Consider the following 27,275-nt stretch of genomic DNA (forward strand, 5'->3'; position numbering starts at 1 on the left):
TCAAAGTCTATCGAATTCCTAGGTTTCACTGTAGACACCACCAATTGCCTTCTCCTTCTTCCTCCGAAGAAGATTTCCAAAATCAAAAAAGAAATAAGACATGTCCTCAAACATCAAAATCTTTCCTTAAGAGATTTAGCCAGACTCCTCGGTCTTCTCTCTTCCTCCATTCAAGCTATCTTTCCAGGCCCTCTAAACTATCGAGCCCTTCAAAGGATAAAAGGAAAAGCTTTGAGATCAGGTCTCTGGTACGGAGACCGTGTTTCCCTGAATCAAGAATCCATTTCAGAACTAACCTGGTGGTTGGAGAATTTGGATGCTTGGAATGGCAGAGCAATATTTGGTTTAACACCAGATTTTATTTTGGAATCAGATGCGAGCCTTCATGGCTGGGGTGCCTGTCTCCTAGATCAAAATACTGGTGGAATCTGGTCTCAAGAGGAGTCTTCTCACCATATAAACTATCTAGAACTGACTGCGGGCCTTTATGCTCTAATGAGCTTCAAACACTCTCTGCAAGGCAGATCAGTTATTCTAAAAATGGACAATATGTCCGCTGTTGCCTACATAAACCGCCTGGGTGGAACAAAGTCGGAGGACTTGTCAAATTTAGCCAAAAAACTTTGGATCTTTTGTCTAGAACACAAAATATCTCTAAGAGCAGAATACCTTCCAGGGGAATCCAACCTTTCTGCAGATTGGAATTCCAGATTCCTCTTGGATCATTCCGATTGGAAACTCAACACCTTAGTATTCCGATCCCTCAACTATTTCTGGGGTACCTTTCAAATAGACCTTCTTGCGAGCAGGTTGACTTTTCAACTAGATCCTTATTACAGCTGGATGCCCGACCCGGGTGCTCTAGCAGTCAACGCTTTTCTTCAATCATGCTTGGAGTCAACGCTTATGCCTTCCCTCCCTTTGCCATGATCCAGAGGGGCCTCCAGAAAGTGAGACATCAACTCACCTCCATTGTCCTGATAACTCCTTTTTGGCCTTCCCAAGCCTGGTTCCCAACTACTCTAGAGATGTCTTACGATCTTCCTTTCCTTATTCCTTCTCTCAACAACCTTCTCACCGACATAGACGGTCAAATTCACCCTCTCGTTCTAATAGGGAAGTTGAACCTTCTTGCTTGGAGAGTGTCAGGAGATCCAATGTTCTCGCAAGACTTTCGTCAACAGCTTCAACTCTCCTCGGAGAATCTTGGGCCCCGGGAACACACTACCGGTATAACAACATTTGGAAAGTCTGGTTACGTTGGTGCTTGGAAAGGGACTTGGATCCCGTGGAAGCACCTATCGTTGATATAGTCAATTTTCTCTGAGAACAATTTGACAGAGGTCTAAGTTATAGATCTATCAATTGCTATAGATTGGCTATTTCTGCTGGTCATTCCCTGGTCAACAGTAAGGTAGGTAAAAATCCTATCATTTGTAGAATCCTTAAAAGTATCAGACTTAGAAGACCCCCCAAACCTAGGTATCAATCTTTGTGGGATGTTAAATTAATTCTTGACCTTTTCTGTAATTGGCCAGATAACTCACTTCTGAACAAGAAAAACCTTTCTATCAAATTAGCTACTCTTCTGTGTTTAATTTCATGTCGTAGAGTTTCTGATGTTAGAGCTCTAGATATTTCCTATAGGTCTTATGATATGTTTGGCGTCAAATTTGAACTCCACAGAAGGACAAAGACTATGTCTGATTCTATTTTCTATCCTCGTTTTGATATTTGTAAAAAACTATGTGTTGTTGATTGTATGAAACAATATGATTTGAGAATGCATGCTCTTCTCCCTTGTGGCGTTAATCAGTTGCTTATTTCCTTTGTTAAACCTCATAAGGGCATTTCCTCTGCCTCTATTGCAAGATGGGTCAAAATTGTTATGAATTTTGCTGGTGTTGGTCTAAATATCTTCAAACTACATTCTATCAGAGGTGCTATGGCCAGTAAGTCCTTTTGGTCAGGAGGTAAGTTGGATGATATTCTTAAAGCTGCTGATTGGTCAAATTCTAGAACTTTTGCTCATCATTATTGTAAACCAATCACTCATATGTCTGATGTTGTGTTACATGGCTACCAACATGCATAATGGTAGCCTCCGGTCTTGTAATGAAATTGCGATTCTCCTATTAACATGACTAGAGAATCTGGATTTCATTAAAGACACGGAGGCTAACATTATCCCTCCCACCCTTCCCTGGGTGGTTGATGGTTGATGTTTTACTTACTGTTTATTTCTTCTAATATGTTTGTAAATGCAATGATAATCTTGCCTTGACAATAAACATATTGTAATTAATAGAATGTTTTATTTGAATCCTTAAAATTCCTTTTCAGGATTTATCTTTGTTTATATTTCTGGATTTATTTACGCTTCTTTTCTTTTCAGATAACCTCTCGTGAACTCTTGTTCCTGATTCCTTCTCTACGGATCTTGGAGATTTCGCTTGTCTTTCATCTACCTTGATTTATATGAAGTCTCATCGTTGAATTTCTCATTGGGACATTTCCTTTCTCTCCTTTACTCCTCATTTAAAAGAGGCTGATTGCCTAGTGCTTACTAGAATTGTTTTGTTAAGAATGTTCTATTGGAACTATTGCTTTGTGACAGATGCGGCTGTTTGGAGTTGCATTAAAAGTTATATGCATAATGTTAGCCTCCGTGTCTTTAATGAAATCCAGATTCTCTAGTCATGTTAATAGGAGAATCGCAATTGGTTGCCTGAGTATTTGTATGGGAGACTGAGTGTGTGTGTGGTTGGTGGGAGGTGTGTGACTCTGTGCATAGATGTGTGAGTGGTTGATTCACTGGGTGTATGGATTCAAGAGTGCATGTGTAAACAGCTGTATGGGTGGGTGAGTGTGTGTATGGGTGTATTGGTGAGAGATTGAATGTCTCAGTGTACTTTTCCAAGTAACTACATATGTAAAAGGCAATGTATGTCAAAGTTGGAGTATATCAATGACTATACGTGAGAGTCAGTGATTGTGAGAGTAGCTGTATGGATGAGTGTGTACTTGTATCAGTGACTGTATAAGAGAGCAAGTTTGTGTTAGTTTATATTTTAATAAGTGAGGGGTGTGTGTATAACTGTATAGGTGAAGAAATGGGAGTGTGATTGATTCTTTGCATGACTGACTAGGTGTGTGAGTGAATCCATGGATGAGTGGCAGTGTGTGAGTGTGTATAGGTGTATGAGTGCATATGTTAGTGTTGTATTGATGAGTGACTGTATGTATGAGTGATTGTACGGGTGAATGAGTGGATGTGTGTGTAGACCTAGGAATCAGTGAGTGGGTATGTAGTAACTGGTATTGGTGTGTCGATGGTTTCGAGAATGGTAGTCTGTATTTTACAATGGGTGCATCAAAGGTTATATCAGAGTGTGAGGAGGTGCATCAGATTTTGATGCTGATGATGTAATCAGTGATGTCATCAGTGATGTCACTGACCATGTCATGAATGATGTCATATGTGACATCATCAGCAGTGCATTGCAGGGGCACGAGTTATAGTTAGCTGCACTAACTATGACGGGAGAATTTCTATGGTTTTCTACGAGTGAAATGTCCAACTAACCATAATGTCCCTGAAGATTTTTAAATGCAAATTTCTAACCATAACGTGCCTGAAGTCTATGGTTTTTTCAGTGAATTTCAATGGTTTTTTAAATGCTAATTTCTAACTATAACGTGCCTGAAACCTATGTTTTTTTCAGTGAATTTCAATGTTTTTTAAATGCTAATTTCTAATTATGCCTACAAAGGTAGGATATGTGAAGAAAGAGGAAGAAAAGCGCAGAAAGAAGCAAGACAAATGCTGAAAGAGGCAACAGAAGTCCAGAAAGACTAAAAAAAGTGCAGGAAGAAGCAAGAGATGTGCAGAAAGGAGAAATTCCTCCTGTGCCCCCAGCTCTTTACTGGCGGAAACTGGTGGTAACTGACTCTGAATAACAAGGACCGGAGCCAGTGCTATGCTAAAAGACACTTAAAATACAGTGAAAACAGCTTCACACACTAGGGAACATTATGCGTTGGGTTACCCCTGTAATTAGCATGACCTGCTCTGTATGTGCCATGAGTTAGTGCATGGGTCATGGCATGAGTACATGAGGAGCGACTGGATGATTAGAGTACTTCAAGGACAGTGAATGCTGAATTTGTAAGTGCCTGGGTTTTGGCAGGGTGATTGGATAAGTACGTGTTGCGCACTGGGTGATTGGAGGAGTGCATGGGTAGTGAGAGAGCGATGGCTGGACTGCATGAGTACTGCTCTGGGTTTTGTAGCAGTGCATGAGTTAGTGCATGGGTCATTGCATGAGTGCATGCGTAGTTACTGGATGATTAGAGTGCTGCAAGGAGAGTGAATGGTGAATTTATAAGTGCTTGGGTTTTAGAGGACTGATTGCATAAGTACACACATGTCACATCAGGCCTCCCCCTCCCTTCACCACTGTGCAAGCGTGCCCCCTGACGGGTTTTATGTTGGGGGATTAATTCCCCTTGAATGCTGAGCACCACAGAGCCCCTCAGGATTCAAGGAGACTTAATTCCCCAACGTAAAAAGCGACACAAGCGCATTTGCACACTTGTCATATCAGGCCACGCCCCCTCCTTGCTCCACTGAGGAAATGCACCCCCTGGTGTGATGTAAATTGGGGGATTAAGTCCCCTTCAGTCCTGAGGGTCCCTGGGGGCCAACTAGCCCACCAGGTACCTCCAGTAAGCGCCACAGAGCTACTCTGCAGAGTGGTGTAAAAAGGAGGTGTGGCCTTGAACCACCTCTCTGCAACTCAGCTCCCTGGTGCTTACTGGAGGTACCTGGTGGGCTAGTTAGCTCCCAGTGAGACCCACAGGATTCAAGGGGACTTAATCCCCCTTCTTAAAACACACCACAGGGTGCTTTTGCACACTTGTCACTTCAGGCCACGCCCCCTCCCTGCACCACTGTGCAAATGCGCCCCTTGAAGTATTATAAATGGGGGGATTAAATCACCTTGAGTCCTCAGGGTCCCTGGGGGCCAACTAGCCCACCAGCTACCTCCAGTAAGCGCCACAGAGCTGCGTTGCAGAGAGGTGTTCAGAGGCACTACTTTTTACACCTCTCTGCAACGCAGCTCTGTGGCGCTTACTGGAGGTACCTGGTGAGTTAGTTTGGCCCAGGGACCCTCTGGATTGAAGGGGACCTAATCCTCCTATTTACAATGTGTCAAGGGGTGCGTTGGCACACTTGTTATGGCAGGTCCTGCCCCCTCCTTGCACCACTATGTAAACGTGCCCCCGGCACGTTGTAAATTGGGGAATTCATTCCCCTTGAGTCCTGAGAGTCCCTGAGGGCCTACTAGCCCACCAGGTACCTCCAGTAAGCGCCACAGAGCCTCTTTGCAAAGAAGTGTAAAAAGGGGCATGGCCTGTGAACACCTCTCTGCAGCGCAGCTCCCTGGCGCATACTGGAGGTACCTGGTGGGCTAGTTTGCCCCAAAGGACCCTCAGGATTGAAGGGAACTTAATCCCCCAATTTACAATAGCCAGCGGGTGCGTTTGCACACTTGCCATGTCTGGCCCGCCCCCTCCCTGCACCACTATGCAAACCCGCCCCCTGGCGCGTTGTAAATTGGGAGATTAATTCCCATTAAGTTATGAGGGTCCCTGAGGGCCAAGTAGCCCATCAGGTACCTCCAGTAAGCGCCACAGAGCTATGTTGCACAGAGGTGTAAAAAGGGGTTTGGCCTCTGACCATCTCTCTGCAACACAGCTCTTTGGCGCATACTGAAGGTTCCTGGTGGGCTAGTTGGCCCCCAGGGACCCTCAGTATTCAAGGGGAAATAATTTCCCAACTTACAATGCGCCCGGGGGGGCATTTGCTGAGTGCTGCAGGCAGGAGGCGAGTCCTATACGCGATGCCGGCTTTTTTTGATTTATGTTTTTTTAAGAAGGAGGGCTGTGTGGCCCCCCTTCGCTTGCCTTTTTTTGGTCCCTGCAGACCCCATCCCTCAGGGTCTGACCATTTTTTTATGTAAACGGGAGGGGGGCGCGTGGGCCCCCCGCCCATGGCCAATTCTGGCCCTGGGGGCCCCATCCCCTGGGGCATGGCCACATATATTTTTTTATAGGAAGGGGGCTGCATGGCCGCCCTCCTGAGGCCTCTGTAGGTCCTGGGAACCCCATCCCCCGGGCCGGCCTTTATTTATTTATTTTTTTTATTTGGGAAGGCGGCAGCGTGGCCTTCCTCCCTGGCCACTTCTGGCCCTGGGAACCCATTCCCCGGGGCCTGACCTCTCCATTTTTTTTAATTATTCACAGGGGAGGGGGACTGCGTGGCCCCCCTCCCGGGCCACATCTGGCCTTGGGGACCCCATCCCCCGGGACCTAGCAACTTTGTTGGGGACCATAGGGGGGAACCCCAATGCCCCCACGGTCCCGCTGGCTCCCCGCGTCCTGCAGGAGCTGGCATTGCTTTTCCAAATGGGGAGCTGCTAACAATCCAAAGCAAATTTGCTATGGCAGGGTCGGAGCTGTATGGCTCCCGCCCTGCCATAGCAAAGAGCAGTATCCTGGGGTGGGCACCCCAGGACACTGCAGGAGCTGGCCCTGGGAGGTGGCGGTCCCCAGGGCATATTAAGGGCTCCAGTAGGGGGACCTCCCTCCCACCTAGTAAACAGCCCCAGGGAGGTGGTGGTCCCTGGGGCTCGGGGGTCCATAACGGACCCCCACGTTTGCATCTTAGTGCCCTAGGGAGGAGGCCGTCGCCGGTCCATGTGGGGGGGCTTGAGCCCACACACAGGTTTGTTAATTCCTTTTTTTAAAAGCCCCGGGGGTGGGTTTTTCGGTGGTGAGGGATTTTTTATGATTCAGGGTTTAGGGTGGGTATGGATTTTTGAGTGGTAGGGGGTGTTTAGGGTTTAGTGCAAGAATGGGGGTTTGGATGCTGAAGGGTTTTAGAGTTTAGCGTGGCTATGGATTTTTGAATGATAAGGGTGTTTATGATGTAGGGGGTATGGGTTTTTGGGTGATAAGGGGTTTTTAGTGTTTAGGGTGGGTATGGGTTTTTGGGTGGTAAGGGGGCTTTAGGGTTAGGGTGGATATGGATTTTTAGGTGATTGGTTTTTTTTAGGATTCAGGGTGTGTATGGGTTTTTGGGTGATTAGGGGTGTTTAGGGTTTAGGATGGGTCTGGGTTTTTGGGTGGTAAGGAGTAATTAGGGTTTAGGGTGGGTATACATTTTGGGTGGCAAGGGTGTATGAATTTATATATATATATATATATATTTTTAAGTTATATATATATATATATATATATATATATATATATATATATATATATATATATATATATATATATATATATATATATACATTACCTACTGGCGATAGCCAGTAGGTATATATAGTTAGGATTGTTTTCCATAGGGAAATCGCAACATTCTATTGGGAATAACTTTGACGCCGGTTGAGGAATCTTCCTGAAATTTTCCTTAACTTTGCCTCACGGCGCTCCGCTCTTTCCCTGAAAGTTTGGGGGGGATTCGTCAAGCGGGGGCTGAGATAAAATGGGGGTCCCAAAACGTGTTTTCGCTATGTTAATTTCCATAGGGCGGTTGGACTCACTTTTAGCCCGAACGGCTGAATGGTTTTCCACCAAACTTGGCAAAATTGTAGGGACTGGTAGCCCGATGTGCCTTTGCTATGTCTCACGATATGTGCTCCAGTGGTTTTTACGAAAATTAACTTTGAAAAAATATATATTGGGCTACATTGGGCTATATTTATGTTAGAGCCCAAATGTAGCCCAATGTAGCCCAAAGATGGCCACCAGAGACAAAAAAAAAACAAATGTAGCCCAAATATCAGCCAGATGTAGCCCAACTATAGCCCAATGACAGAATGTCCCAGAGTGTTCTAAAGAACAAATAGAGCGCTAACAGTCTTACGTATGACAAAAGTATGGCACACCTGAAGTCATCTTGATTGGAATAAAGTGTTAACACTTAAAACATTTAATTTGCAAAGGAACAAAATGAGGGGGTTCATTTTGCCATAGAAATTATGATTAGTGCTGAAGAAAGAAAAATTAGGGCACATTTTGAGTGACTTCTCAAATCCTCTTATATTTCATTAAACAAATTCTGATATGCAGTCTCCCAAGATGGCCACCAGAGACAAAAGAGCCCAAATGTAGCCCAAATATCAGCCAGATGTAGCCCAACTATAGCCCAATGACAGAATGTCCCAGAGTGTTCTAAAGAACAACTAGAACGCTAACAGTCTTACCTATGACAAAAGTATGGCACACCTGAAGTCATCTTGATTGGAATAAAGTGGTAAAAATTAATACATTTAATTTGAAAAGGAACAAAATGAGGGGTTTCAGTTTGCCATAGAAATTATATATATATATATATATATATATATATATATATATATATTCACTGAAAAAAACATAGGTTACACACCAGTTATAGTTAGGAATTAGCATTTAAAAAACCTTTGAAATTCACTGAAAAAACCATAGGTTTCACACCAGTTATAGTTAGCTGGAAATTTTACTCGCATAAAACCATTGAAATTCCCACGTTATAGTTAGTTGGACTCACTATAACTTGCACGTCTGCAATGCAATGCTGATGACGTCACATATTACATCACTCATGCATATATTTAAATATTTAAACATTACTCGCTAATATATGTATTCACTAAGATACACTTAATAAGCCAGTTAACCAATCAATTTTTTTTAAAAACCCATAGGTTTCAGACCTTATATAGTTAGGAATTAGCATTTAAAAAACCTTTGAAATTCACTGAAAAAACCATAGGTTTCAGGCCTTATATAGTTAGGAATTAGCATTTAAAAAACCTTTGAAATTCACTGAAAAAACCATAGGTTTCAGGCCTTATATAGTTAGGAATAAGCATTTAAAAAACCTTTGATATTCACTGAAAAAACCATAGGTTTCAGGGCTTATATAGCTAGGAATTAGCATTTAAAAAAACCTTTGAAATTCACTGAAAAAACCATAGGTTTCAGGAGTTATATAGTTAGGAATTGGTTTTTAAAAAACCTTTGAAATTTACTCAAAAAACTATACGTTTTAGTGGTGTTATAGTTAGCTGGACATTTTACTCATACAAAACCAATGAAATTGCTCCTATATAGTTAGTTGTACTAACTATATTTCGCGCACCCGCAATCCACTGCTGATGATGTCACATATTAGATCATTCATGACATGGTCAGTGACATCACTGATGACATCTCAAATGACATCACTGATGACATCACTGATGACATCATCCACGTGACAATCACATACACCTTTTCATACACTATTACAATTTTTCATCACTGTTTGTAAAATACAGAGTATCATATTTAAATCCATTGTCACAGCAATACAAGTATCTAAAAATCCACTCAGTGATTCATAGATGTATACACACATCTAATCACTTACCTATGGATTCACTCATACATGCTGTCAATGAACAATAGAACACTATCAAAAATACTTATACATCTATATCGACATTAAACAACAGCACGCATCCTATTCACATATGAAGTCATCCTACTCACTTATGCAAACAATGGATCATACTTACATATTTACTTAGCAAAACACTTATACAAACACCACTTCTTCTATTCATTTAGATAGTAAGTCATACTTAGTGAATTATAAAATCATTATTACAAGTATACAGTTATCCATACAGTCACTCACACAATCATTGTGTCTTATGTATACTTATTTATATATAACAACTGACACATACACTGCATTTTATTTTTCTAGTTTGTTGGACCTGTACCTTTGAGACATATATTTTCTCATCACCACACCCATAAAGAGATTCCCTCACCCAAACTGTTAGAACATGTAGTTTTAACTTCATATATCTGCTGAATCAACTATTCACACATCTTTGGACAGTCACACACCCCCCACCGAACCACACACACTTTCACACTCCCATACAAATACTCAGTTAACTAATCAATAACTAATATAGACTTTCACATAGCTAGTAACCAACTGTAGAATCAGTTTACACAACAACTGACAAAGTGATACAGATATTCACAAAGTTTAGTCACTATCCACTAAATTTAGTGAGACATTATAAATTGGTCAAGTAAACAGTCAATTACACTGCTACTAAATCCTCCATCCAAATATTTATTTATATATATCCACTCATTCTTCAATGTAAATTGCTATATATATAATGCATATTTAAATAACGAAGCAAACGACATTCACTGGATGATGTCATCAGTGATGTCATCAGTGATGTCATTTGAGATGTCATCAGTGATGTCACTGACCATGTCATGAATGATCTAATATGTGACATCATCAGCAGTGGATTGCGGGTGCGCAAAATGTAGTTAGTACAACTAACTATATAGGAGCAATTTCATTGGTTTTGTATGAGTAAAATGTCCAGCTAACTATAACACCACTAAAACTTATAGTTTTTTGAGTGAATTTCAAAGGTTTTTTAAAAACTAATTCCTAACTATATAACTCCTGAAACCTATGGTTTTTTCAGTGAATATATATATATATATATATATACACATATTCACTGAAAAAAACACAGGTTTCAGGGATGTTATAGTTTGCCTGATATTTAATTCGTACAAAACCAGGGAAATTCGGCTGTTATAGTTAGCTAAGCTAACTATAACTCGCGCCCCCGTAATGCACTGCTGATGACATCACATATTACATCACTCATGACATGTCAGTGACATCACTCATGACATCACTGATGGCATCTCAAATGACATCGCTGATGACATCATCCAGTGAATCAGTGTTTCTAAAAAGTTTAAGTATATCATATATATATATATATATATATATATATATATATATATATATATATATATATATATATATATATATATATATATATATCTATATCTATTTCAAGGTGTATTGAAGAATGAGTGGGTGTATGAATGTCTAAATGGATAACTTAGTGGGTATATAACTGATTGTATAAGTGAGTGATTAAACGTGTCTTAGTAAATGCATGGGTGAATAACTAATCTCTGTGAATTTCTGTATCCGTCTGTCAGTTAGTGTGTAAGTTGCTGCATAAGTGGGTGATTAGCTACATGAGTGTCTATATGGGCTAATGATTAGCTATCTGAGTATCTGTATGGGTACTTGAGTGTCTGTGTTTGTGACTCCCTGCATGGAAGTGTGAGTGGGTGATTTACTGGGTGTATGGGTTCATGAATGTGTTTGCGAGGGACTTATGGGTGGGTGAGTGTGTGTATGGCTGTGTTGGTGAGTGAATGGATGTCTCAGTGGTACATGTGTGAGTAACTACATATGTGAAAGCCAGTATATGTGAGTTTTGGAGTATATAAGTGACTATATGTGAGAGTGAGTGATTTTGTGAGCGGCTGTATGGATGAGTGTGCGCTTGTGTCAGTGATTGTATAAGAGAGTAGTATGTGTTAGTATCTGTATGAATAAATGAGGTGGTGTGTGTATAACTGTATAGGTGAGTAAATGGGAGTGTGATTGATTCCTTGCATGACTGACTAGGTGTGTGACTAACTCTATGGGTGAGTGGCAGTGTGTGAGTGTCTTGATGGGTGTATGAGTGCATATACCAGTGCCTGTGTTGATGAGTGACTGCGTGTATGAGTGACTGTATGGGTTAATGAGTAGATGTGTGTGTGTAGAGCTATGAATCAGTCTGTGGGTATGTACTAACTGGTATTAGTATGTTTATGGTTTCGAGAATGGTAGTCTGTATTTTAGAGTGGGTGCATAAAGGGTTATATTAGGGTGTGAGGAGGTGCATCAGAGATTAAGTGGAATTTCTAAGGGTTTTTAAATGCTAATTCCTAACTATAACGTCCCTGAAACCTTTGTTTTTTTCAGTGAATTTCTAAGGTTTTCTAAATGCTAATTTCTAACTATGCCTACGTAGGTAGGACATGTGCAGAAAGAGGAAGAAAGACTCAGAAAGAAGCAAGAGAAGTGCAGAAAGAGTAAAGAGATGCACAGAAAGAGGAAGAAAGGTACAAAAAGAAGCAAGAGAAATGCAGAAAGATGCAACAGAGGTGCAGAAAGAGGCCTAATTTGACTGTACCCTACCACAGACTCATACAAAGTAACCTAATCACTAATCCTTCTCCCAAAATGTCTTAATCCTCATTTTTCTCTTGAAGGTTCACTATTCATCTGCTACTCAGAATGTTAGGCCTACCAAATGTAAAACAGCATCCTAAGCATATCACTGATGTAAGTCTGTCCAGGTTTGTGAAGGTATGCATGTGTGTCTATGCTTTTACCTAGTGACATGTTAAATGAAAATAAACATGCAAATACTTGAATACCTGTGTTTCAAACAGCATACTCTGTAAATGTGTGTACAAAAAGATGTATGCATTTATTTCTGCTCACAGTACAGGGCACATGGGCATTCAATAGTATATTTGAGGGGCTCTATAACACATATATACATAAGACATGTCTGCCTGTGCAATGGAATGACAAAGCAGAACTGTTAAGATTTGACCACCTATAGGAGAAGCTACCAGCTTTGTAACCTACCATCTTCAGATTCATACCACATGTAATAACACATGTACAAGTAGACTTAAGTCTGAGTCACGAGAGCACGCAGACCCTTAAATTTGATACCCTACACTTCCCATTTGAGTACATAAAGAGGCGAGAGAAGTTCTGAAAGAAGCAAGGGAGTTACAGTAATAGGCTAAAGAGGTGCTGAAAGAGGGAATAGGGGTACAGACAGTGGAAGGAGAGGTGCAGAAAGAGAGAAGGGTCATACAGAAAGAGGTAAGAGGGGCACAGTAATTTGCAAGAGAGGTGCAGAAAGAAGCAAGAGCAGTGAAGAAAGAACCAACAGGTGCATAAAGAGGCAAGATGGGTGCAGGAAGAGGCAATAGAAGTACAGAAAGAAGCAAAAGAGATGGAGAAAGAGGCAAGAGGGGTACAAACAGAGGTAAGAGATGTGCAGAAAGAGGGAAGAGGAGTGCATAAAGAGGCAAGAGGGGTACAAATATTTCCACGAGAGGAGCAGAAAGAAGCAAGAGCAGTGTAAAAAGAACCAACAGAGGTGCAGAAAGAGGCAAGATAGGTGCAAAAAAAGGCAAGAGAAGTGCAGAAAGAAGCAACAGAGGTTCAGAAGGAGGCAGGAGGAATACAGAAAGAGGCAAGAGAGTTGCTGAAACAGGCAAAAGAGGTGCAGAAAGAAGCAGGAGCAGTGCACAAAGAATCAACGGAGGTGCAGAAGGAGGCAAGAGGGGTGCTGAAGTTTGCAAGGGAGGTCCAGAAAGAAGCAAGAGCAGTGCAGAAAGAACCAAAAGAGGTGCAGAAACAGACAAGAGGGGTGCAGAAAGGGCAAGAGAAGTATAGCAAGAAGCAACAGATGCAGAAGGAGGCAAGAGATCTGCAGAAAGAGGAAAGAGAGTTACTGAAACAGGCAAAAGAGGTGCAGAAAGAAGCAAGAGCAGTGCAGAAATAAGCAACAGAGATGCAGAAATAGGCAAGGGGGTTCAGAAAGAGGCAAGAGAAGTACAGAAGGAAGCAATAGAGGTACAGAAAGAGGCAAGAAAAGTGCAGAAAGAGGCAAAAGAGTTGCTGAACTAGGCAAAAGAGGTATAGAAAGAGGGAACAGGGGTGCAGACAGAGGCAAAAGAGGTGCAGAAAGAACCACCAGAGGTGCAGAACGAGACAAGAGGGGTGCAGAAATGTGTAAGAGAGTTGCAAACAGAAGCAAGAGCAGTGCAAAAAGAACCGACAGGTTCAGAAAGAGGCAAGAGGGGTGCGGAAAGAGGAAATAGTAGTGCACAAAAAAGCAAAAGAGGTGTACAAAGAGGCAAGAGGGGTGCAGAAAGAGGCAAGAGAGGAACAGAAAACAGGCAAGAGAGGTGCACAAAGAGAAAGAGGCAAGAGAAGAGCAGAAAGAACAAACAGAGGTGTAGAAAGAAACAAGAGAAGTGCAGAACGAAGCAACAGAGGGCCAGAAAGATGCAAGAAAGGTGCAGAAACAGGCAAAAGAGGTGCAGAATGAAGCAAGAGAAGTGCATAAAGAACCAGCAGAGGTGCAGAAGGCGGCAAGAGGGGTGCAGAAAGAAGAGGCAAGGGGGTGCAGAAATTTGCAAGAGGGGTGCAGAAAGAAGCAAGAGCAGTGCAGATAAAAACAACAGAGGTACAGCAACAGGAAAGATGGGTGCAGAAAGAGGCAATTGAAGTGCAGAAAGAAGGAAGAAGGGTATAGAAAGAGCCCAGAAAGGTGCAGAAAGAAGCAAGAGAGGTGCAGAAAAGAGGCAAGAGAGGTGCACAAAGAGAAAGAGCCAAGAGAGGAGCAGAATGATGAAACAGAGGTGTAGAAAGAAGCAAGAGAAGTGCAGAAATAAGCAATAGAGGTGCAGAAAGAGGCAAGAAGGGTGCAGAAACAGGCAAAAGAGGTTCAGAATGAAGCAAGAGCAGTGCAGAAAGAACCAGCAGAGGTGCACAAGGAGGCAAGAGGGGTGCAGAAAGAAGAGACAAGGGGATGCAGACATTTGGGAGAGGTGCAGAAAGAAGCAAAAGGAGTGCAGAAAAAATAACAAAGGTACAGCAACAGACAAGAGGGGTGCAAAAACAGGCAAGTGAAGTGCAGAAAGAGGCAGGAGAGTTGCAGAAATAGGCAAAAGAGGTGCAACAACAAGGGAAAAGGGGTGCAGAAAGAGGGAAGAGAGTTGCAAAAAGAGGGAAGAAGGGTACTGAAAGAGCCAAGAAGGGTGCAGAATGAAGCAAGAGAGGTGCAGAAAGAAGCAACAGAGGTAACAGAAGGAAGTAAGAGGGGTGCAGAAAAAGGCAAGAGAAGTGTAGAAAGGAGCAACATAGGTGCAGATAGAGGTAAGAGGAGTGCAGAAAGAGGCAGGTGAGTTGCAGAAACAGGCAAAAGAGGTACAGAAAGAAGCAAGAGCAGTGCAGAAAGAACAAACAGAGGTGCAGAAGGAGGCAAGAGAGGTTCCAAAAGAGGCAAACGGGGTATTGACATTTACATGAGAGATGCCGAAAGAAGCAAGAGCTGTGCAGAAACAACCAACAGGGGTGCAGGGCCAGACAAGAGGGGTGTAGGAATAGGCAACTGAAGTGCAGAAAGAAGCAACAAAGGTGCAGAAGGAGGAAGAAAACTGCAGAAAAGAGGCAAGAGAGGTACAGATAGAAGCAAAATAAGTGCAGAAATAAGTAGCAGTGGTGCAGAAAGAGGCAAGAGTGGTTCAGAAAGGGACAAACGGAGTACAGAAAGAAGCAACAGAGGTGCAAAAAGAGACGAGAAAAGTGCAGAAAGAGGCAAGAAAAATGCAGAAAGAGGCAATAGACTTGCAGAAACAGGCAAAAGAGGTGCAGAAAAAGTGATCAGGGGTGCAGACAGAACCAAGAGAGGTGAAGAAAGAACCAACACTGGTGCAGAAAGAGGCAAAAGGGGTACAGAAAGGGGTAAGAGAGGAGCAGAAAGAAGCAACAGAGGTGTAGAAAGAAGCAAGAGAAGTGCAGAAAGAAGCTACAGAGGTGCAGAAGGAGGCAAGAGAGGTGCACAAAGAGGCACAAGGGGTACAGAAAGAGGCAGGAGAGGAGCAGAAAGAAGCACCAAAGGTGTAGAAAGAAGCAAGAGAAGTACAGAAAAAAGCAACGGAGGCGTGGAAAGAGGCAATAGGGTGAAAGAAGGAAGGGAGGTGCAGAAAGAAGCAACAGAGGTAACAGAAAGAGGTAAGAGGGGTGCGAAAAAAGGCAAGAGAAGTGTAGCAAGAAGCAACAGAGGTGCAGATAGAGTCAATAGAAGTGAAGAAAGAGGCAGGTTAGTTGTGGAAACAGGCAAAAGAGGTACAGAAAAAAGCAAGAACAGTGCAGAAAGAACCAACAGAGGTGCAGAAGGAGGCAAGAGAGGTGCAGAAAGAGGCAAAAGGGGTATTGAAATTTGCAAGAGAGGTACAAAAAGAAGCAAGAGCTGTGCAGAAACAACCAACAGAGGTGCAGGACTAGACAAGAGGGGTGTACGAATAGGCAACTGAAGTGCAGAAAGAAGCAACAAAGGTGCAGAAGGAGGAAGAAAACTGCAGAAAAGAGGCAAGAGAGGTACAGATAGAAGCAAAATAAGTGCAGAAATAAGTAGCAGTGGTGCAGAAAGAGGCAAGAGTGGTTCAGAAAGGGGCAAACGGAGTACAGAAAGAAGCAACAGAGGTGCAAAAAGAGACGAGAAAAGTGCAGAAAGAGGCAAGAAAAATGCAGAAAGAGGCAATAGACTTGCAGAAACAGGCAAAAGAGGTGCAGAAAAAGTGATCAGGGGTGCAGACAGAACCAAGAGAGGTGAAGAAAGAACCAAAACTGGTGCAGAAAGAGGCAAAAGGGGTACAGAAAGGGGTAAGAGAGGAGCAGAAAGAAGCAACAGAGGTGTAGAAAGAAGCAAGAGAAGTGCAGAAAGAAGCTACAGAGGTGCAGAAGGAGGCAAGAGAGGTGCACAAAGAGGCACAAGGGGTACAGAAAGAGGCAGGAGAGGAGCAGAAAGAAGCACCAAAGGTGTAGAAAGAAGCAAGAGAAGTACAGAAAAAAGCAACGGAGGCGTGGAAAGAGGCAATAGGGTGCAGAAAGAGGCTGGAGAAGTGCAGAAGGAAGCAACTGAGGTGCATAAAGAGGCAAAAGAGGTGCAGAAAGAGGGAACAGGGGTGCAGACAGCAGCAAGAGAGGTATAGATATGGGCAAGAGAGTATCAGACAGAAGCAAGTGCAGTGCTGGAAGAACCAATAGAGGTGCAGAAAGAGACAAGAGGGATGCAGAAAAAGGCAAGAGAAGTGCAGAAAAAAGCAAAAGATGTCCAGAAAGAGGCAAGGGGGGTGCAGAAAGAGGCAGGAGAGGAGCAGAAAGAGGCGAGAGGTACAGAAAGAGGGACAAGCTGTGCAGAAATTTGCAAGAGAAGTACAGAAAGAGGCTAAAGAAGTGCAGAAAGAAGCAACAGGTGTGCAGAAAGAGGCAATAGGGGTGTAGAAAGAAGCAAGAGAAGTGCAGAAAGAGGCAAGAGAGGTACAGAAAAAAGCTTAGACAGATGCAATACAGAGGGAATAGGGTGCAGAAAGAGGCAAGAGAGGTGCAGAAAGAAGAGAGGTGTAGAAAGTGGAAGAGTTGTGCAGAAAGAGGCAAGAGAAGTGCTGAAAAGGGAAGAAAGTTACAGAATGAAGAAAGAAAAATGCAGAAAGAAGCAGGACAGGAGAGGTGCAGAAACAAGCAAGGGTGGTTTGCACACCATTAGAACTAATTTAACACCCACATTTAGCAATAAGTAAGAGATGACCAGTCTAGGTTTGCAAAGGGCCTTCCACCACGCTATAACATGTGTTGCTGATATTTGGTAATGTTTGAGCCCTTTGAGCTAGAAGCAAGGTTTCTTTTTGTTCAAACCTGCAGATTATGCAGCAGATGATGGATTATGTGGCAAATGTCGAAAATGTTTAATAGTGCAAAGTTGGTGCAGCCAAACAGTCATAATTCAAGTGGCCCTGCTCAATCTGAGGTTACCCCTCCACAACACAGACAACAATACCACATAATTACTCTCCATACCACATAATCCCACTCTATATAATTCCTATACACTAAATACTACATACTTTCTATCCACATAATTTCACTGCAGAACATACCACATAATTTCACTGCACACAACATACATCCACTCCACTCCAAAAAACATTAGTAAAAAAATGTTGCATTTACAACGCCAATAGCTCTAACTCTCGCAAATGTGAAACCTATTACATTACAAATGCTTCTTTTACTAGTAGTTGTTTTTGCAGAGTGGTGGAGAAAGGACGCTGGACCTCCGACCAGCGCTCAACAATTCCACTGTGTAGGACTTACAGGAGGTACCAGTAGGGCTACTTGTCCCCCAAAGTCCTTCAGGAGTAATGTGGACTTCAACCCCCAACCCGTAGTGTGCCAGGCGGCGAGTTTCCAGAGTGGGGGAGAAAGGGGTCATAGCTTCCGAAGACATCTTAGCAATCCTACTCTGAGGGACTTCCTGGTGGTAACAGGAGGAGGAGTTGGTCACCAAAGACAACCTTGGGGGCCATCTACCCCTACTATTAACTCCAGTAAGAACCACACAGCAGCATTGGTAAGTTCTCATACCAGGCCATGCTCCCATTGCCCACCAGTCTGCAAACGCACTCCCTGGTGCGCTCTCGGATGGTGATTGAAGTCTCCTTGCCTCCTGAGGGTGCTTAGGGGCCAACTAGCCCACCTGATACTTCCAGTAAGGCCCAGATATAGGGATTGCTGGGAGGTGGACACAGGCCATGCCCCCTTTCTCCACCAATCTGTAAACACTCCTCCTTGCGCCCTCTTGGTTGTTGGATGAAGTCCCCTTACCTCCTCAGAGTACCTGGGACAACTGGCCCTCCTGTTATCTCCAGTAAGCGCCACACAGCTGGATTGCTGAGCGTGGTCCGAGGACACACACCCTTTTTACACCACTCTGCAAACACTCCTCCTGGCGCTCCGCTGCTTTGGGGATGCAGTCCACTTTAGTTCTGAAGTATACAGGACACAAGAGCATCTTCCCGCACACCAGCAATGAGGCAAGAGGCACGTTTGCAGAGTGGTTTAAAAAGGGGTGTGGCCTTTGACCACCTCTTAGCAATCCCACTGTAAGGGGTTTACTGAAGGTACCAGGTGGGCTAGTTGGCCCCTAAGGACCCTTAACATTCTAGGGGACTTAATCCCTCAACCCAGAATGCGCCAGGAGGCGTGTTTGTGGAGTGGTGCAGGGACGGGGCGGGGCCTCAGGCAAGATGACCGGTTCACTTTTCTTTTTTCTTATTAAAAGGGGGGCTTTGTAGCTCCCCTTCTCTTAATATTTTATGGGCCCTGGGGACCTCATCCCCCAGGGCCTGAGGCGTTTTATATGTATTGTTTTAGATGGGAAGGGGGCCACACAGTCCCCTTCGTGAGGCCATTTTTGCCCCCGGGATGCCATGCCATCCCCGTGGCTTTTGACTCTTTATAAAATGTATATTTTGTATGGGAGGGGGCCATGTTGCCCCCCTTCCATGTGCCACTTTTGGCCCTGAGGACCCCCTCTCCCAGGGCCTGGCCTCATGTTGGGGACCGCGGGGAGCCCCAATCCCCCTGCAGTCCCTGCCAGCTGCCTGCCTCCTGCTGGAGCCGACATTTCTTTTGGATAGAGGGAGCTGCAAACATGCAGCTCCCTTTGCCCAAAAGCAAATCTGCTTCACTTCATTGAAGCAAGAGCAGTTTTCCTGCACTCACGTCAATGAAGCAAAGCAGTGTTTGCTACGGCAGGGCATGAGCAGTGTTCCTGCCCTGCCATTGCAAACTGCAATGTCCCGAGGGTAGGCATCCCAGGCCATTGCTGGATTTGGCCCTGGGAGGTGGCTGTCCCAGGGCCAGGGAGGGCTCCTGAAGGGGGGCCACGGAGCCCCCCTCCCAACTGATTTAAAGCCCTGGGAGGTGGTGGTCCCAAGGGACGGGGGGTCCACAAAAGTCCCCAATATTCAAATAAAGTGTGCCCCAAGGAGGTGGTGGTCCCTGGGGCAGTGTTGGGGGACTTGAGCCCCCCACACTTAGTATTTACAAGTAGCCCCAGGGAGGTAGCAGTCCACAGGGCTTTGTGGGCCCCGTGAGGCCCCCATCCCTAAATTAATTGACACCCAGGGGAGGTGGCAGTCCCCGGGGCAGTGTGGGGGCAGGAGCCCCCCATGCAGTTTTAATCAAAAGCCCTGGGAAGGTGGTGATCCCCGGGGCTTTGGGGGGCCGCGTGCCCCCACACATTATTAATCATGCATGCCCCGGGGAGGTGGCAGTCCCCCAAGTTTTGGGGGCCACTGCATGATAACTGTGCATCGCCCCCCCAGATCTGGCTCACCCAGGGGCTTCTAGAAAACAAAGTGCATGTGCCCGCGCTTCGTTTATTTTTTTCAGTGGGATTCAAGCACCCAGCGCAAATCCCACCAAAAATGTAAAAAGATATATGGTTTTTCGGGACCCCCTGAGCAGGCCTAAAGGCCAGGGTGTTTCTACCCTGCCCCCTTTGCTTGTAATTCTGTTCTACCGAGTCACAAGATGGCTGCCAACACTTTCTGTTTTGAAGTGCAGGCAGCCAATCAGCAACATGCTCGTGCTAGAGAGGGTTCGCGAATCCACCGTTGTCACCGGATATATATAGATTTTTAAACATGAATATTTCTTGAACTACCGATTGGATTTACACCATTTAAAAAAAATAGGTTGCTTTCTGAACCAAGGGCTACCTTTTTGCCAAATTTGGTGCAATTCCGTTCAGCATTTCGGGCTGTAGCTTTGTCTAAAATTTCCAATGGAAATTAACACGTAGAAAACACATTTTGGGGCCCCCCCTTTGTTCTCAGTCCCCGCTTGATGAATCACCCCTAATCTTTCAAGATAGGAGCTGACCCGAGCGGGCCATTAGCTTTGAAAATTTCTCGAAGATCCGTCAAATGGCACCAACAATATTGGCAAAAGAAAAAATGCTTTTTATATGGAAACTAGGTACTAAATATAACTACCTACTGGCGACTGGTAATATATGTAATTAAATAAATATATATACCTTAAAAATATATATAAATATATTTCTAACAATTCATATATATTAAAATATAAATATATATAATGTGTGTATATATATACATATATATATTACCTACTGGCGGTCGCCAGTAGGTATATATAGTTAGGATTTTTTCTCTATGGGTTTTTTGAAAATTCTATGTCTAATAACTTTGGCGTTTGTGGACGGAATTGGCTGAAATTTTCAGGAAAATGGCACATTTTGTTTCTGAGCAGCCCTTGAAAATTTGGGGGGGGTTCGTCAAGGGGGGGCTGAGAAAAAAGGGGGGTCCCAAAACGTGTTTTTAACATTGAGTTTTCCATAGGGCGGTTGGCCTCACTTTTAGCCCGAACGGCTGAATGGATTTGCACGAAACTTGGCAAAATTGTAGGGACTTGTAGCCCGATGTGCCTTTTGTAGGTCTCAATATATGTGCTACAGTGGATTTTGAGAAATTAACGTTTAAAAAAAGATATATATCTGTAACAGCGGACCGGGCAGCGCTCCAGGACGCGTACTTTTCGCGCAACGGAGCTTTGTGAAGCGAAGCTGATTGGTTCTCCGGCGTCTGTCAACATTCCAAACAGTCCGTAGCGGCCGCCATCTTGTCTCTCGGTAGGATCGAGAGACAAGAGGAGGCCAAAGCGAAGGGGCAAATGACCATAAGGGGGAATAGTAGATCCTCGCTGACCCCCTACGTTTGATGTGGAGGTTTTAAAAGGGCCCCGCGGGGCAAAAAAAATAATAATAATAATAATCGAACGGCTGAATGGATTTGCACGAAACTTGGCAAAATATTAGGGACTGGTAGCCCGATGTGCCTTTGCTAGGTCTCAATATATGTGCTCCAGTGGATTTTGAGAAATTAACGTTCAAAAAAAGATATATATCTGTAACAGCGCTCCGCTTCGCGTACTTTTCGCGTTACGGAGCTTTGCGAAGCTGATTGGTTCTCCGGCGTCTATCAACATTCCAAACAGTCCGTAGCGGCCGCCATCTTGTCTCTCGGTAGGATTGAGAGACAAGAGGAGGCCAAAGCGAAGGGGGAAATGACCATAAGGGGGCATAGTAGATCCTTCCTGACCTCTTAGGTTTGATGTACCATTTTGCCAAGTTTGGTGTAATTCCGTTCAGCCATTCAGGCTGTAAACGTATGTAAATGTCCTATGGAAAATTGCATGGGGAAAACACATTTGAAAGTGTTGAAATTTAGAACCAATTAAAATGTTACTTTGGTTTTGTATTTGTGTGTGATGAAAGTTAATTGGTTATGTATATATTTCAAATGAGAGGAAACCACAGCCATTTTGTGATACTACTGTCTGAGGTACATTTGTGAGGAATTTTTGGTGGTGAATTTCTGGTGTTTGATTTACACAGTACTAACACTTCTACTTTTAAAAAGGTGAGTTGTTAATTTGTAAGGGGAACTATGTTGTACACTTGAAGATAATTTGAAAAATGTTTTCTGTTATTTATTTGCAGTCCTTCTGTTATACTAAATACTTGATAAAGTTAGTTTTATATTATGTATTACTAAAAACGATAAATGAAAGTGATTATTTTTTTCTGCAATTTACAGCAAGCAATTTCAAAATAAAATGGCTCACAATGAAGAGACCGTGGCAATTTCTTTTGAATTGTCCACTACATTGATTGAAATTGAGAGCACCAATAATGAAATATTGTCACAAGGAGGACATGACTTGTATGATTCCATTAGATTGATTGAAATGGACAGCACCAAGAATGAAATATTGTCACAAGGAGATGACTTGAATGATTCCACTACATTGATTGAAATTGAGAGCACCAATAATGAAATATTGTCACAAGGAGGAGATGACTTGTATGATTCCATTAGATTGATTGAAATGGACAGCACCAATAATGAAATATTGTCACAAGGAGGAGATGACTTGAATGATTCCACTACATTGATTGAAATTGAGAGCACCAATAATGAAATATTGTCACGAGGAGATGACTTGAATGATTCCACTACATTGATTGAAATTGACAGCACCAATAATGAAATATTGTCACAAGGAGGAGATGACTTGAATGATTTTTTTGATCAATCTCTTGATGGCGAATTTATCGAGTGTTTGGAGACCATAGAGTTACAAGAATCATCATTGGAGACTTTTCATGAGGACATTGCTGATGAGGACATGTTACTAGTTCTTTCAAATTTAGAAAATTCTGAAGAATAAATTTATATTTAGAAATCAAAAATTGTTTGAGACATTATTCATTTTTATTTTTAATTTATGAGGTTGTAGCGAAGTGATTGTAGTATAAAATGAGACTTATAGTATAGAGTGCAACATTTTTATGTTACATGGTAAGTTTACTCATATTTACTTCCCTTCTGCCACTATATTATCTCCAATGTGTATTTGACATCTCTTCTTCATCTCCGGCCTCCTTTCTCTCACTGTGTGTCTCCGATGCATCTTATCGCTGCTATTTTGTGTAATTACAGAAGAGAGTAAAATAAAAAAGTTCGGAACGTGCAAAGGGGGCAAAGTAGAGTACTCCTCACCCCCTAGGCCTTTTTAGGCGGTCCCAAAAGGATCAGTTTCTGCTTTCCTGAGAGATTATGGTATGAGTTCCATATACCACAATAACTTGCATTACAACATGCAAGATATCTATCTCCTATTACCAACTTTTGGAGATATTCGCGCTAAGCGCGAATATCTCCAAAAAGTAACACCTGCCCTGAGCAGTTCTTAGCCATGTTATCCAATGGGAGGTGGATAACATGGCTAAGAGCATTAGCTCGGTAATGCATGAATATCGCTGAGTTTTTAGCGATATTCATGCATTGCGGCCGTTTATTATCGCATTTGCGATAAACCTTGATAATAGCAAGGTTTATCTTCGATAATTTCTGACGATGCTTAGTGGTAAAAAATTCGTTGGTAAGCATCGTTAGCGATAAATATCGCTTAACTTTGGTAATATGCCCCAACGTCTGTTAACGTTCGATTCGAAGGAAATGAGGAAGTGTTGAAAAACATTGTCTGCGCCATCTTGCCTTTTTTGAAATGCCACACTTTTGTCGTGCACGGCAGCCATTTTAGATGTCTTGACCAGACCCACTCTCTGCACGCTGTCGATTCGTAGCATGGCTCCTCACCCACGCAAGCATCTTCCCCAGGCACTGGTCACCACCGCTCTCTGTCTTATGCATGGGCAATAAACCTCCCCCCATCTGCGCTGCTCTTCCCTGAGAATCACACTCTGTGCCCGCCCGACACCTCCCTTTCGCCCTATTCACTACCGCACCCTCTGACACTCCTCTTCCTCTGTGTCCGATTGTCCAGGCTATCAGCTAGCCCTGCAGATGTAGTTTATGGCCCCAGCTGTAAAGAATCACCCCTCTTCAAAGGAGTTATAGTAGATCAAGGCCCACACCCGATGAGATCCGTCACACCACACGTGTTCCTACTATCTGAAAACCATCCTGTATTGTGATTGGGGAGGGGACCGAGCCTGAAGCGGAAGATTCCAGGAATGACTCTTTGTACATCAAAGTTTTTACAATTATGTGTCACATTAAAAATATATAGCACTCCAACAAAGTAGTAGGAATATAAAACTTTAATAACATATAAATATATGCAACAAAACAAAAACAGTAAAAACATTTAAACAACGAAGAGACCGTGGCAATTTCTTTTGAATTATCCAATAGATTTATTGAAATTGACAGCACCAATAATGAAATATTCTTGTCAGTAGCGGTCTGTTGTGCGAATAGTTCCAAGGCAGCAGAACGCGCTGAAATCTAGATGGCACGAAGGTGATGTCTAGTAAGTTGCCGCCCAGCAAATAACGGCGTGGGGCGCCGCGGGGGTGAGTGAGTCCAGTAGGCACCACAGCTATTCTTACCGGCATTGCAGAATTACTGCTGGGGACAATGCCTGTGCTGTAGCAGGGTCACAGCAGAAACAAAAAGGATTCTGTTGAATATGTTGTTGGTTTTCAATTTGAAAACAGTTCTGGTGTCAACTGCTATGCTAATGTAGTGGTTAATGTTTTGTTTTCTCTAGAAAATGTAAAAGAGGGGGAGGCAGTCCAAAGTTCCGTTAAAAGGGCAAAGGAAAGGATCGGTGGTTTGAACTATCAGTCAAAAAGGGGAGGGGGTGCAATAATTTTTCCTACCGGGTCACACTGTGCTTTCACCGGAAGTGAGGTCTGCAGGATTCTAGTAATTCAAAGTGAGGCTGGTGCCAGCATGGGAGCGCCGACGTCCCGCGGATACAGTTTTGTCTCTCCACGGGCGATCATGGCAGTCATTCCCCATCGAGGGTCGGAGACTCCCGCGGCTCCTCTAGAATCTTCAAGGTCGTGGAGGACTACGGTGGTGGAGTCAACCAGTGACCGGGCCATTTCTTTATGCTGGGCCCGCTCTTGCCAGGTCGACCGCCATTTTGAGAGTTCGGCAGCTACCGGCGATCGCGGGGTCACATGAGCGGACGGGCTCCACCCTGCCGGGCGAGACGTTGCAGCATGGCCACAGTGGAAGAACCCTTTTCCGGGCGCCTGGAGCGCTGAGGGTGCAGCTGGGAAGCCTCCACCTGGGGAGGCGGGAGAGGCCTGTTCGCACCGTCTCTCCCTCCCAGTGCACCCCACGGCGTCTCGCTTGAGATTTGTTATGGCCGGACCAGGCGATGAGGACGAGGGGGGGGGGGGGGGGTCGGAGGCATGTGCAAGACATCCCCCCCCAGTGTTGTCGCAGCCATTATTCAAGAAAGAAGAAGTGTCCCGTCCGTCTTCGGGCCGGGCTTCCGGTAGATGTCGGCCGGACGCCCCTGGCTCTGGCCCCATGAACGGGTTTCTTGGTTTATCGGCTGCAGCCGGATCCCGTCGGCCTCGGCCCCCCGACCGTTGGTGGCCGGACCGGAAGAGCATGTGGCGGGACTACCTGCAACTCTCAAGGGCCACCGCGGCCGGACTGGGAGAGAGAGGGGAGGGTCGAGGAGACATTCCCCCCCCCTGCAACTGTTCAGCGTTGTAAAGGCAATCCCCTGGCCGGGTCCCGCTGGCCTTGGCCTCTCCTCCGGCTACACCCTACGTTAGGATCTCCTGGCCGAGGCGTGGCAGCAGGACCTGCCTTATATGGGCTGCTCCCGGCTGGGCGTAGCCGGAACCCTGCCCCACCTTGGAAGTTTCCAGAGTGGGGGCGGATGTTCTACTGACTTGCATTTTCCCTAGTGTATCGATTTTTTTGGCGTGGCAGGCGGTGGGACAGCGAGGGGTGATTTGGTTTCTCTTACTGTTTTTCTGGTCTCTCACCACTGGCATATTTTAACGTTTTCTTGTTTCTAGGACATTAATAGGTTTTATCATTACGTTATGTTATCGTTTCTTTGTTTGTTGTTTAATAAAAGTTCATGTTCATCAGTGGCCTACTGATTTTCGTTTTCCTATTCTTTTCTTTCCAGGTTGTTTCATGCTAAAGTTTCTGTTAACAGGATACAGTGATCACTTCGTTATTATTGCATATGTCCTTTTCACTAGGGGTGCTCTCTGGTCGGGCCAGATGACGTATCTCTAGTAAATGGTCCGGGTGAAACAGGTGCATCAATCAGTGGGGAGTAGATAGGCATGACAGATTACAACGGGGGAGAAAGGTCCGCATTACGTACCCTTTCACTACTTGCAAAGATTTTCCTACGTTTATTTGCAAACAGGGAATACCTCCAAAAAGAACTAATTCCCAAACAGTCAATGTTCGGACAATCAATCAATCAATGAGGAATGAAATAGGGTCGACGTGTTAAAGGCTTGCGTTACCTACCCTTCACTATCTGCAAAGGGAGAGAGAATATTCCTATTCTTCCTCGTTTGCAGGCAGAGAAGATCCTTAAGAGAATTAACTTCGAACAATTCAATGCTCGATTCAAACAATCAACAAGGGGTACTGTGAACACAAATGAACGCCGCTTATGTACATACGCATTGCTATTTTCAACAGGTTGTTCCTAATGTTTCTATTTTAGCGAGGTCAAAAAGAGATCCCATTAGTGGCCTACTGATTTTGCTCGATTCCTTTTGTTTTTTTACACGATTTTTCGCTATCTGCAAAGACTAAACAGAGTATTGCGACTCTGTGCTTGTTTGTAAATAGAGAATGAACCAAAGAGAACAATCAATCAAATGGAGAGAGAAGCAGGCACGACGGATTACAAAGGGGGCAAAGGGCTGCGTTAACTACCCTTCACTATCTGCAAAGAGAGAGTACTCCTAATAGAAATGAGGGGTGGGGGGCAGCATTCAAAGCAGATCAGTGTGCATAAACACGAAAATGTTTTTACTTACCACGTACTTGACATTCGACAGCTTATGATATTTGCTATTAAAAAACCATTGAAATTCACTGAAAAAACCATAGGTTATAGACCATATATAGTTAGGAATTAGCATTTACAAAACCTTGAAAATTCACTGAAAAAACCATAGGTTATACACCATATATAGTTAGGAATTAGCATTTAAAAAACCTTATTTTACTCACACAAAACCATTGAAATTCCATATATAGTTAGTTGCACTAACTATATATCGCGCACCCGCAATCCACTGCTGATCATGTCACATATTACATCATTCATGACATGA

The sequence above is a fragment of the Lissotriton helveticus genome, chromosome 8, assembly GCF_964261635.1.
Source record: "Lissotriton helveticus chromosome 8, aLisHel1.1, whole genome shotgun sequence".
NCBI classification, from domain to species: Eukaryota; Metazoa; Chordata; class Amphibia; order Caudata; family Salamandridae; genus Lissotriton; species Lissotriton helveticus.